This window comes from Poeciliopsis prolifica, unplaced genomic scaffold, assembly GCF_027474105.1.
Source record: "Poeciliopsis prolifica strain line A6 unplaced genomic scaffold, Auburn_PproV2 SCAFFOLD064, whole genome shotgun sequence".
NCBI lineage: Eukaryota > Metazoa > Chordata > Actinopteri > Cyprinodontiformes > Poeciliidae > Poeciliopsis > Poeciliopsis prolifica.
The window spans coordinates 1944396-1957017 of NW_026562439.1; the positions used below are offsets into that span (position 1 = coordinate 1944396).

The 12622-nt window shown below is 43.1% G+C and overlaps 1 pseudogene; it reads right to left on the minus strand.

The window, feature by feature from the left end:
- Positions 1-3064: 3064 nt before the first annotated feature.
- Positions 3065-11447, minus strand: LOC129351104 (D-aminoacyl-tRNA deacylase 1-like; annotated as a pseudogene).
- Between the last annotated feature and the right edge of the window lie 1175 nt (positions 11448-12622).

Here is a 12622-nt window from a genome sequence, read left to right on the forward strand (position 1 = left end):
ATTTTCAAACAACCAGGACTCTGGAACGACCTCCCCGTCTGTGAATTAGTAAAGTTAAAACTCATCTTTTTACAATTTCTTTTATGTGATGAACTTATCTTTAATGTGTAGGTGTGTGTGTGTGTGTGTGTGTGTGTGTGTGTGTGTGTGGGTGTGTGTGTGTGGGTGTGTGTGTGCGTGTGTAGGTGTGTGTGTGGGTGTGTGTGTGTGTGTGTGGGTGTGTGTGTGTGTGTGCGTGTGTATGTAGGTGTGTGTGTGTGTGTGCGTGTGTAGGTGTGTGTGTGTGTGTGTGTGTGTGTGTGTGTGTGTGTGTGTGTGTGTGTGTGTGTGTGTGTGTGTGTACAGCATTTTGTGAATTATTCTGACTGGTTAAGGTAAAATGCATCTCTAAGACAATGAGTAAATCCTCCTGCAGGTTTCATTTAAACAGCAGAATGGAAAAAGTGGGGAGAGCTGCTAGCAGCTGGCATTATTGTGCTTTATTAACCCTTTAAAGGCAGAAATCCCAGGACCTGACCCAACGACAGGCCCACGAAGCCGCCATGAAACAAATCCTCACTGCAGAGTTTGTTCAGACAGGGCATGAATTCCCAAACTCCCAGATACACACACACACACACACACACAACACGAGAAAAAAACACTAAGGAGAGGAAGAGGAGGGGAAACAAATTAAATCCTGTTAAATTGTTTTTCCATAGCCAGTGGGCTTGGCACAGGCCTCTCACACAGACATGCAGGAGATGCAAGATAAACAGAGCAGCCTGAGATGCAAGAAAGTCCCTGGAATTTCAGCCACTTTTTCTGTTTCATAAAAAAATCCCAAACTGCCAAGCAGAAGACAAACTTGTGTCCTCGCCCGGTCTGATTGATCACATCCTTCTGGGATGTTTGCCGCATTGATAAGCCTCCTCTCCGCCTGGCACCAGCTTCACTGCGGAGGAGAAGCTGCAGTCTGCGCTCCGGCAGACGTATCTGGGTCAGCGTCTTCTCCGGGTCCGGGCCGCTCCTCACCTCAGCATGGAGAAACCTCAGCTCGGCACCACAGGAGAGAATCGGGAAGAGGGTGAGGGATACGGCACGCTTGGCCAGGAATAGCTTCCTGAGTTAAAAAGGAGCAAAGCTAATGTAAGGCCAGGACAGAGCAGCCAGCTGCTGCTGAGCGGAAATAAGGACAAGCTTTCCTGCACTTGCATCACAGCAAGCAGCTGCAGAAGTATTCACACCACTTTAACTTCTGCATTTGCAGCTTTTTGGAGCGTTTCTACCAGGTTTGCACGTTAAATTCAGATCATTTTGATAAAACGGCTCAAGATTCATTTCCTTTGGAATTAATCTATAAAGTGTTTTTGGGAATTTGAATTTTTGACCTGATTCTCAGTCAGGTTGGAGGCTGAGCACTTGTCAATGTCTGTTTTCAAGTATTTCCACAGATTATTCATCGGATTTAGATTTAGACTTTGACTAGGCCATTCAGAAACCCAATGCAAAGGCATTAAAATCATTGTGAGTCGTAGACAGCATTTTCTTTATGACAACTGAAATCAACATAGTCACTTGGTTATGCTATAAAACGGCCAAATGTGACTTTAAAATACATAAAACTGTCCCTTTAAAGTCGGTGTTAGTTTTGGGTTGATGAGTCATTTTTGAAGATCAACATGGAAAAGTGAGGAAGTGATCACCGACTTCAGGAAGTCATCAACATCAGTAAACAGAGGCTCCACTGAACTGATGGATAATGATAAATATTTGGAGATTGTTCTTCATAACATTTTCTCCTTTAAGTCACATTTTGGTCCAAAACCAGCTGGAAACTGAGTTTTAGTTTCTTCTGAGTTTATGTCTTAGAAAAGTTTTATTGAATCTGTTTTAAGGTTTGGATTATTGGCGGTATGATTATCTGTCACTGCTCACTAAAAGCATGCTGGGTAGTAAAGAGTCAGATAGGAAGGACTTTAGAGGTAAACTGTTATGTTTAGACTACGGCTACAGCTAGTGATTACTTTAGTAATCGATTACTCTATCAAATATTCTCACAATTAATTGTAAAAAAGACATTTGGCACATTCTGCCTTTCTGTTGCACCTCTGCACATTGCAGTCTGTTGATGCTGAATGATCAAACTTGTGATGTTTTGTTCATAATATGATGTTCCAAATGCATTTCCCATTGGAGACAATAAAATTACACCCAAGTGTCAGAGTGGTGGACGTCCGTGTCCCGGCCGGTGTCCGCTGGTCCGTCCTCTCTGCAGGGTCCGTTGGTCCGTCCTGACTGCAGGGTCCGTTGGTCCGTCCTGTCTGCAGGGTCCGTTGGTCCGTCCTGTCTGCAGGGTCCGTTGGTCCGTCCTGTCTGCAGGGTCCGTTGGTCCGTCCTGTCTGCAGGGTCCGTTGGTCCGTCCTGTCTGCAGGGTCCGTTGGTCCGTCCTGTCTGCAGGGTCCGCTGGTCCGTCCTGTCTGCAGGGTCCGTCGGTCCGTCCTGTCTGCAGGGTCCGCTGGTCCGTCCTGTCTGCAGGGTCCGTTGGTCCGTCCTGTCTGCAGGGTCCGCTGGTCCGTCCTGTCTGCAGGGTCCGTTGGTCCGTCCTGTCTGCAGGGTCCGTTGGTCCGTCCTGTCTGCAGGGTCCGTTGGTCCGTCCTCTCTGCAGGGTCCGCTGGTCCGTCCTGTCTGCAGGGTCCGTTGGTCTTCATGATGCTGGCTGTTCTCTAAGGAACCTCTGAGGCCAGAAACAAAACATCTGGGTTTAAAGTGCGATGAAACTAAACACAGCTGGACGTTTACTTATTAGGTAACTTCTTCAAGCAGTTAGCGCCACGAGATTTTATTTAGAAGGATCAGAGTAAAGTGGCCTGATTATGGTTTACTATTTCAAATATTTATTGGTAAAAACCAAAAATAATGTGGAAAAGCCTGATTTTCCCTGGGCTTCATAGTACTTTGCTTTGGTTTGTCATAAAATCCCAATAATTCCAGAGAAGTTTATGGTTGTTAGACGATAAAAATGTGGAAAAGTTGCAAAGAACTGCCAACGCACAATGGAAATGACGACAGCCACACAAACGTGGATGCTTTTAAAATTTATACAGTAACAAAATATACATTCAGGCCTGTCAGAACACAGCGGGGCAGCCGGATAAATTTCAGCATTAATTTTCCCCAAATGCCAAGAAGAAGCAAAGAGAAGGCAATCTGATGGATTTAAGTTCAAATCTCCCAGAAGTCATTTCCACTGAATCTTCAGCTTTTCCTTCTTCCCGCTTTTTCAAACTAAGTTTAAGTCTCCTCTCTGCCTTCTTCACAGAAAGAAAATAAGACTTGCATCAAAACATACGCATCACTGCAGCTTTCCTGACACTTTTCACATTAATCCCAATTATAAAAACAATCTGAATGCCTTTCTGTTGCTAAGAGAAATACTTGGTTTTATTTTTGTGAGATTTTGGCTCCCTGTTCCAGTTAATTAAAAGTGACGACAGTGATGCACCTGCTGGATGCTTGTGAGCTCAATTAGTACCTCAAAGATGTGTCCAAGCATGCAGAAAGGAAAGCGGGACATCAGGATAATGGAGTTCTTATTTAAAGCGTCTGTTTGTGTCTCTGTTAGTTACAGAGACATTCCAGTTCAAGCTCAGAACAAACAATCTGCTCACACGGTAAACAGGCGCTGAGAGGTGGCGGTGGCACTGGTGCGCTCCGGCTGGCAGCACTGGAGAAGATCTGCAGCCCAGCGACACGAACGGAGCGGGAAGAGAGAGGAGAGAGTCCAACAGAGACGGCCGGAGGAGGACAAATGGAGAAACAACGAGGACGAAGGATTTAATGAGCTGCTGGGTTTCATTCGGTCCGATGTGTCGGTCAGTCTGTAAACGGGTCGAAGCGTTCTTCCTGAGTGTCCACAGTTTGGTTTGCATCTGAATCAGAAAAGAAGAAAACGCTGGTCAGCAGGGGCGTCACTAGGATTTAAGGACCAACGTAACGTTTACAACACAGAGAAACTGCTTTTCCCCTTTTAAAATAGTTCATGGCATCAGAAACATCTTTTATACAAAATATGAGTCATTTAATATCAAAGCTTTTCTGCTGCTGCCAAAAACGAACGAGGTGACAATATGTATCCTTAATATTTAACAATCCAGTGTTTTTAAACGGTTTACCGAACAAGAATCCCAGGAGTTCTGACATCATCATCGTCAAAATGCATGTTATGATGTTTACCTTTATCAAGTATGAAAGAGCAGAAACAACAAACTACTACATTTTAGAAGATTGTAATAGGACTGACTTATAATATAGAGATTATAACAGAACTGTCCTTTTACATTATCTGCATTGCTGTGTATGTTTCATCCAGAGGTGTTCAGCTCTTTGCAGCTTCAAAATGAAGCACAGAAAATGTGATGAGTTCCTGGTAAACAGATTTCTCAGGAGGTTTGATCACTGAGCACCGGCTGTTTGGATGGAGTCCGGTAAACTTATAAACCTCCGGAAGTTCATACCTGAAAAGCTGTTATTTGGAACATTAAGTTTCCATCAATTGTTTAACAAATCTCCATAAAAGTTTTATCTTCAACATTGAGTTGTCCCAATGTGCAAATCTAATGACTCATAATCAGCTTTGTGTCCCTGATTGTGATTGAAGATGAGAAGGAAAAGGAGAATCAGGGATGAAGACAGGTTGGAGAAGCTTTGTTTTAACTTTACATTTTAATTTAATCAAACTGAAGCTCCATAATCTGTCATTTTAAGAGCAGTAAGTGTGTTTGGTTCTGACTAAAGCAAGATGAGGATTGGCTGTTCCAAAACAGGAAGTCAGTGGGGAGAAGATAAAAGCGAACTCATTTGGAGCAAAAAAAAAAAAAAACACATTGCTCATGTTTAAGTCATGCAAAGCAAACCTCAGGAAGACCAGCTCCCTCCTCCTCCTTTCTCTTCCAGCCATGTTCCCTTCTTCCGCAGCAAACGCTCACATCAGAACCCAAGTAATCCGCCTACCGAGCCACTTCCTCCTGCCATCAGGAGCCGAAGCCTCCACATGGCAGAGCTGATATTTACCCAGCATGTTGGTGCAGATTAAAGAGCAGAAAGCTGAGCAACTGCTTCCATCCCGACAACCCCGGCTCTCCATGGAAAACAAATCCTGTTTGCGAACTGGCTGGGCCGGAACGTCACCTCGGTTCGGCGTTCAGTGTGAACCGCAAACAAACAAACAGCTCCGTCTCCCTGCCTGTTGCTAAGTTTCACTGAAATGTCAACAGCAGTAAAACAGCGGACACAAAACAGGAAGAAGAAATGTGGAAACCAGCGGCTTGTGACGGCTGGAGTGCAGTTTGCTGATAGTCATGAAAACCGGGTTCCTACACTTTTTAATTAGTCCAGAGTTTTCCAGAGTTTTCTGTTGTTTTTTAAATGCAACAAACAGATGTTCACAATTAATTTATGACTCATAGTTCTACAGCTATCAGGGTCTGAACATGGAACCTGGAGATGAAGAGGATGGACGGACTGATGAAGAATCTTTCTGTTTATCTGACCCCGTGACCCCGCCAGCTCACCCTGCAGCATCACGGCTCCCGGTCTGAAGACACGTCGCCGTCCGCCCCGCTGCTGGCGCCGGGGTCCTGCCTGGGCCGCAGCGAGCTCTTCTCCCGGCCCGACTCGGACGAGCCTTTAGCGCGCGTCTTCTCCTTCCTGAGCTGCTGCTTCTCCAACTTGGAAAGCTGAAGAAACACAAACAGAAAAAGACAGTTTGTGGTTTCACATTTTATCTTTCACGTAGTTTACCTGCACAGAGTAAATCTGTGTCAACCTCTGAATAGTTTAAAAGTGGCTCTTTTTTCTTCTGAATTATTGAAACCTTTTTCTCTGGAAGGAAAGAAAACAGGGACGTGTTGATGCCAGGTTTCCGATGCGCCGTCCAACATGGAGACGATTCCCAACCCAACAGAAAAAAAAACACTTCCTGCTCGCTTTACTAAGAGATAAAACAAAATGATACATGTAGTTCAAAACAAGGAGCTGGTTACTGGAAAAAAAATGATTGAAATGACAATAAATCATATTCTGGTTTGATCCGTACACGGTGACCAGAGGGCAGCCGTCATTTCAACCCTCAGCTGGAAGTTTCTGATTCAGCTGCTGTTTATGGAGAGACATGCAGAGAATCTGCTCCTCAACCGGAGGCTGTGGCACAGTTTGCGCTTCATTAATCTAATTTTACATAAACAGCAGGTGGGCCAATAAATCGGCCTGACTTCCAAACTTTTGTGAGATCACCGACTGGTCGCTCGGTTGACCTGGAGACCTTTGTTGTCTTATTACTGTTTATAATAAATGCCATAAGTGCCAACATGACGACTCGTTCCTGTATATTTTTATTAGAAATTATCTGCTTTTTTTTCTCCAAAAGGTCTAAACAAGTTTTATTTGGCTGGACTGAATAAAATGTAAAAATTATGACAGTAAAAATTACTCTAAAATCAGAATAAAACCTGAAGATTTTTATTATTATTTAATTAGTCAATGATTTTTTTTCTATGTGTTCATTGTTTTATCTTGTTTAATTTCTGTTTGTGTTTTTAATATCTGCTCTAAATTTCTTTACATTTCTCTCTAAAGGACTTTGAATTGTCTTGTACAAAACATGTGCTATAACGTTTTTATAAAAGGATGCCTTCCCTTAGATTAATATAACTGGGATATATTTAGGATAAATTCAAGTTATTTTCTCTGGCTAAACTTTTCTTTAGCGGTTCTGTTGTTGGGAAGCCTGCAGACTGCTGGCCAATCTTCTCAAATCTCTAATTTCTTTCTAACTGCTGTCTGTTTACAAGAGAAATGAAATAAACACACAAATCCTGTTATTGATCTGAGCTTCCTGCTGACTCAGCAGAACCAGAAAGTGGGTCTGCACTGGTCCGATCGCGACCCTTCACCCCCCACCATTTGCAGCCTCTCCTCGTCTTCATCTTCATCTGCGATGCAGGAAGCACGGAGGCAGAGAGCTGATGAAGTCGTCAGCCGACATGCGACGTCCCGGCCGCTAAAACTTTCATGGCTCTCTGGACTTACTGTCATCTCACAAAATCCAAAGCCTTGCGTAACAAATTACATTATTTAAACAGCATAAAAACTTGTATGGAAGCGGTTCCGATGATGTAACGTCTGATTAGATCATGGAGGTGAACATATATGTTGTTTGTTCTGAAAAGTTACAGACACTAAACTCTGGATCCCGAGCAGATAAAAGCCTCCACTAACACGATCAAACGTTACATAATCCCAGAGAGATGATCCGCCGCTGCAGCTCCCAGCGACCAGCGGGGTGGGTTTCATCGCCTCCATTGTTTACTGTCAGCCTGACCCCGCCCGGGACTCAATCCCTGATTTATGGAAAGAAAGGAGCAGTGTCTGCTGGCTGTCGCTGCAACCCCTCCACCCACTGAACTGAGCCAAGCTCAGCCTGATGGCCGCCCTGTTTATCCCCATGTTTGGCCCCGCTGCCTCTGCTGCTAAACATCCCAAACAGACAAGATTAAAATTCAGCCGATTGCCTGACTATCCGTCCTTTCGGGGAAATGGCTGAGCAGACAGAGATGGAGCGAAGCTCAGCAGCAGGAAGACAAAAAACTAAAACATCTTACAAAACAATGGCTGCTGTTTCTCACATGTTACATGATTTAATGTTTGATTAAATAAATTTGAACTGAATTGAATTCAGCTACAAAGTCAATGCGCAAAATTTGTCAAATTTATGGTTTAGATGCCAAAAAAGGTAAATGTTATAAAAATCACATTTAAAGAGGAGTGACAAAAGCAAATGAAATAGATGAGCAGAGCTTGGTAACAACAGTAAATGTTACTGTGTAATATTGTCTCTGCCACCTGGATAACGAACAGTTAGCATGTTATAAAAGTAATGAGACTTTCATACAGCAATAGTTCTTCAGTCAGAGGCCTCTTCAGATTGGTTGCAAGACTGACTGCTATTGGAGAGCCTTCCTGCTCAAAGCGTCACCATCCACATACTTGGACAATATGAGTTACAACATCTAACTTCCCTTTGGGAAAAATATTTTTCAAATTAAAATCAATTAAAAAAAAATTGAGATCCAAATTTGATTTAATTAAAAGAGTTTCTAAAGATTCCAATAAGCTCTCCAAACGTTTGCACCTGAATCTGAAACTTTTTTTAAGCACAAATTCTCTTTATCTGGAGAATAAATTGCTTAAATCCATAATTTCACACCCAGGCCACATCTTAGATCTTTGACAGGCCCTCTAAATTTACCCTGTGTGCAAACAGATACATTAGGTCTTCAATATTCAGCCATTTATTCCCAGTCCAAAGATGTAAAAAAGAAATCAAGTCACAAATAAATCTAATGTCTTTCAGAGAGCCGTCTGTAAAGCGGCGCTTCCTTCCAGCATGAATGTCTGAACATATATTAACTCTTTCTGATGCTCCTGCGTCTCAGAGGAGGAATCCTGGCGAGTCCTTGTTTTATGAAGCATTCATGTTTTAAAAAGTGACGAGCTCCCAGGAGGAGGAGTCCTGCAGAAAGCTCCTGCAGACTGCATGTGTGGCTCTGCGCCGTCAATCATCTGCAGCCCATCCCACTTCGCTGTCTACAGCAGAAACACACCGCCTCGCTGCAGCACACACCGCCTCGCTGCAGCACACACCGCCTCACTGCAGCACACACCGCCTCGCTGCAGCACACCGCCTCACTGCAGCACACACTGCCTCACCGCCTCGCTGCAGCACACACTGCCTCGCTGCAGCACACACCGCCTCGCTGCAGCACACACCGCCTCGCTGCAGCACACCGCCTCGCTGCAGCACACACTGCCTCGCTGCGGTACACACTGCCTCGCTGCGGTACACACTGCCTCGCTGCAGCACACACCGCCTCGCTGCAGCACACACTGCCTCGCTGCAGCACACATTTCGTCATTTATTATAATACTCTACTTTTATTTTGGTCCTTTAAATACCATTATTTACATGGAAATTTAAATATCATTGTTCAACATTAGATGATAAAGTTTGATCAGTTACTCAGTACTTGGGGAAACGTTTTACCAAATACTTTGTTTTTTACTTTTAATTTAGTAATTTTTTGAATGGCTACTTTTCAGTTTAAAAGTAAGTTTAAGTTCAGCAGCTTTCAAACAAAATTGACGAAATAAAAAATGAAATCTGCCTGATGAGTGTCACTGCTCTTGATCTGAGCTGAACCCCTCCGCTGATGAAGATGACTGATGAAGGTGACTGATGAAGATGACTGATGAAGGTGACTGATGAAGATGACTGATGAAGATGACTGGGTACCTGTTTGGGGTCTGTGGGAGCAGACGGTGATGTCAGCTCCACTGTAACTGGACCGTCGTTCTGGATGTTGACCTGCATGCTCGCCCCAAACTTCCCATCTGGAAAACAAAATGGAGGACGATAAATCATGTGTTTTTCATGTGCTTGCCGAGTTCGGCTGCAGTTAAGAGGGAAGATAAAAAGAGGCGGACAAGGACAGCAAGTTTCACTCGAACTGCTCTCCTTCTTCTCGCAGGTTTCTTTAAATTGATGACACCATCTGCACAATGAAGCTGTGGGAGAAAACTGATGCATCATCATGTTTCCCTCTCCGGAGGATGTGGGGAGGGGGCTAATTAGGAAGGCTCACGCCTCCCTTTGCTGGGACGAGGTGTCCTCCTCACCTGCTCCCCAGTGGGCTGACCCAGTTCACTGCCACCGCCGCTTCCAGCTCCTGACCGCCACAATGACGCGGCGTTGACGGCAGGGGGACGCGGTGCCGCTCCAAACCCAACGGAGGGAAAATTCACACTTTGATTTTAACTGTGAGGAAATGAGACAATGGAGGTGACGCGGCTCCGATCGGCGACAATAAACCCGACTTTAACGACCGGCGTGTTGTCACATTATGACATGAATGTTCTCAAATGTCCCTTTCATTTCAGCAATTTCATACCTGAAGGTTTCCATACAGAAAGCACAGCCTGTTCCCAATCAAGGGCTTTAGGAATCAGGTCTTTTTCCAACATTGTTTCCATAAAACCTGCATCAGTATGGAAATGCTCTTCTGATCATCTTCAGAAGAAGCTGAGGTTTGGTAAGTCTGCATCGCTGAAGAATGAAGTTCTATCTCAATATCGATCAATATCTGTATCTGATATTAGAAAAACATTTCTAGATTGGGTGTGAGTGACAATGTGCCCCATAAGGGCAGATCTATTCATCCTAATTCTATGCTTTGTGCTCTGAGTGACATCAAGCTTAATATTTATTTATTTTTTTTATTGAACTTTCTGAACCATTTGAAAGGTTTCTCATTTATTTTTACATATTTGTTCAAGCGGTGCCGTTTCTGTCAGTTTTAGTTTATTTATTTTACAGTGACTGTTTTACTGCTAATTGCTCTGATGGAACAAATGAAAGTTGTGTTGTTGTAGCATCTTTGACCAGCTTGTGAAGCTATGCGTGTGTTAGTGTGCTGCACAGTTATCACATAAATGTGAAATTTGCATTTATGTCTGTGTTTAAAAAAGAAACGTTTCAATTATGATCAGGTTCTGTTAAAGAACCTGATCATAATCAGTCTGAACTGACTGAGGACTGAACCTCAGATATTTAAATAAGTATCAGAAGTGAAAAAAGTGCATTGGTGAATCTTTCTAGCATTTCTGAGGACACTTTGGGTCCTCAGTACCAACTTAGTCCAGTCTTTTTGACTGCAGTGGACACATCTGGAGCAGGTTACTGCACCTTATCACAGAGCTGATCGTTTTAATTGTACGATGATCGTGTGTTATGTTAAAGATTTAGCTGATTCAACTCAGTTCTGCAGCTTTTCCTCTCAGTTCACTCAGAAGTGATGGTTTAAAGCCTCATTCTTGGTTGAGATCCCGCCCACCTTTGATGAGCTCAGGCCTGTAGGCGCTTCATGCTCTCCAGGATGCTGTTGTAGAAGGGCTGGGCGAGCTCTGCCGGCATGGCGGCGTGGAAGTCTGGTTTGTTGCCCTTCAGGATGCACTGCAGGGTGAACTGGCTCACACACAACACCTCCAACTCTCTGTCCATAACACTCTTGGCCCACGCCCGGCCGCTCTCGTCCTCAAACAGCCGCAGGTTCAGGATCTTTCTGACCCTGAAGACACACAGTGCTTATGAAAAGATGAAGAAGCAAACTGATTCAAAGTTCATTTCATCTGTATCTATGGACATGTTTGCAAGATGGGTTTACACTTACATGTACTCAGCATCTCTCTGCGTGCATCTGCAGAAATCCCGAGCATGACGCAGATTCCCGTCCAATGGAGCTGACCTGCTCCCTCCCACTGCAGGACAATGAAACAGAAACAGCCTTTTCACCACACCAGGAATTCAAGAACTCTTTGTGCTCACACAGTTCAGAGCTTTGGTTCACCTGCATGTCAAGGTTCTGATGAACATTTTCCAGCCAGGAGATTTTTGGGTTTATTTTCAGCAGAGAGTGAGTGAATGTATCAAGAATGTATCATTGTTAGAAGAGATCACAGAGATTGGAAACAAATATTTTATCACTTTATGTCAAAGGATTCATCCCTCCATTTGTTGATTGTACTTATAGTTATTCTTGCAGGGTCAAGAATGACTGCAAATTTACAATTTAATTACTGATATGCAATAAATAATTTTTACATTAGTGTGAAAAAGAAAGAAAAAAAATCTTTCTTTTGATGATGTATTGATTAATATGCATTGCCCTGATTTTATAAATAAATAACACAAACTAATAAAGTATTCTATAGATTATTATCAGAATAAAAGAATATTAGTGGCAGCTGTTATGTTCTTCTTGCAAATTCTATTTGTTGGATTAATCAGTTAAGTTACAGAAATAAAATTAAAACATCAGTTCCTCAAATAAAAAGTTATTATTAATATTACTATTATAAAAACGCCATTATAATTGTAATGTCATTTAATATTATTTCAGTGTATTTGTGATGGTATTTACAATAATTAAGAGTAATTTCTAAACTATATTTTTAAATACTTCAGCGGTGAGTTTTCTTATTTTTCCTTTTATTTTTCTAGCGATCTTAACCTCTGCGACTCCAACAGACCTGAAATAAACATTTATTGTCTGAATCGAGTCCAGTTTAATCTGAATCTGAAGCAGATGTAAACAGGATTAAAGTGAAACTGAATTATTGTAACTGTTACTGTAAAACGACATGACCGCCTACATCCAGCAGGATTAACTGCGTCTGAATCAATTGTCATATTCATCATTATTCAGTTGTATGAACTTGTTTCCCTTGAGCTAAAAGTCCAGTTTTAGATAGCAGCGGTCTGACGCCGCCCCATTCATTTCAAGTGGGATGCTAATGCTAACGGGGCTAACTCGGCTAGCTGGTCATGGCAGCTACTACCGGCTGTCTGCCGATTGTCTTCGACTATTTCAGCTACAGATTCCGACTCCGTCCGCTCGGCTCATTCAAAGCTCACCTGTCACACTCGCTTTGGTCACCCGCTGGATAATCGCTCTCATTGTTGTGCTTCTGCAGGACAGCACGCTGTCAAAGCTTCCGGTCAACTCCTGCACTCAGTGGTAGTTTGTTG